Here is a 1,291-nt window from a genome sequence, read left to right as displayed (position 1 = left end):
TTCCCTATGCACTGTTAAAACCCAAGTTCTCACTAAAATAAAAGCCAGTGTTAAAGCTTACAAGCAGCAGCTTTAAAAATGGGTAAAATGTGATTTCCCCCATCTTCCTGTCCTTTCAGAAAGGCTGAAGTTTCAATGCCTGGCTTACAGCATGTGATTAGATCATTTTGAAATCAATTAGGCACGTGCAGTAAAAAGGAGAAGTGGTTTTTAGGAATCCTGCATTTGAGGCAATTCTGGGACGTGTTTTACCTGGCAGATGGAAAACAGAGATTCGAAATGGATCAGCAGCTGAAGGTCAGGTCTCGCAGGGAAGAGGGCAAAAGGGTAGAGAGCAGACAGGCAGAGAAGAGTGTAGAGAGAAATAACAAGGGGATAACTGCTGCTGTCTCCTTGTGTGGCTTTGAGCGGTTCTGAAACACGTCTGCTTGGATTTAAGTTTAAAAACAGCGAAGAATCCTCCAATCTGTCAGGGGCTCCGGTTCTTCCATAACAGGGAACATGGAAAAAAAGTTTCCACTTGGCAAAGAGCTCCGTGTGTGTGCTCCAGCAGTTACTTCAAACCGTGAAGAGCATTATCCCTTGTACCTGGCACAGAGATAGACAATAACCAGAACATTTTGCAGATCAAGATGAGGACTCTCTGGTGTAGAAGAATTGGTTAATTTCTCTTACGGGTTCGTGAACAGGAGATGGTTTCACGGGAGAAGGTGGCAGCGTGGTGGTAGCAGTCGTGGCTGGCTGTGGGGTGAAAATGCAGCTTGTGGGACACTTCACCGGGTTTTTAGTGCAAGTAGACAGGAATAAAGGATCAGTTCTGCATATTGTACTGTTAAATGTTTTGTTTGGAAGGGCACAGGGCCAGGCAAAGGGAAAATATGGAGGTAATGGGTTTGTACACGAATAAATGAATCTCAGACTCCTTTTAATTATCTTGCACATCTCACCTTAAGGATTTAAAATCCTATTATCCTATAGACTTCGGATTTTCTGATATACAACCTCGTCTGCTGCTGCCCTAGGCGAAGCACACTCCTTACACCTACACCTACACCTTCCCCACAGAGCAAGCAGGAAGAAGCCGATCTTCAACAAAAAATCCACAAATAATCGCTGCTAGGAGGTTTTCTCGAGGTTTACCCCACAAGAACAGACCCCCTGGGGCACGGGGCGACTGCTCCCCCCTCGCTCGCTCCCCCTCAGCGCCCAGCTCCGCTGAGGGAGCCGAGCGACGGGCTAACGCCGCTTCCCGCCTTCCCCGCTGAGGCGCCGCGCGCCCTCTGCCCCTCAG

Source organism: Pterocles gutturalis, unplaced genomic scaffold (genome assembly GCF_000699245.1).
Source record: "Pterocles gutturalis isolate BGI_N339 unplaced genomic scaffold, ASM69924v1 scaffold27415, whole genome shotgun sequence".
Lineage (NCBI taxonomy): Eukaryota > Metazoa > Chordata > Aves > Pterocliformes > Pteroclidae > Pterocles > Pterocles gutturalis.
This window is presented reverse-complemented; position numbering follows the sequence as displayed.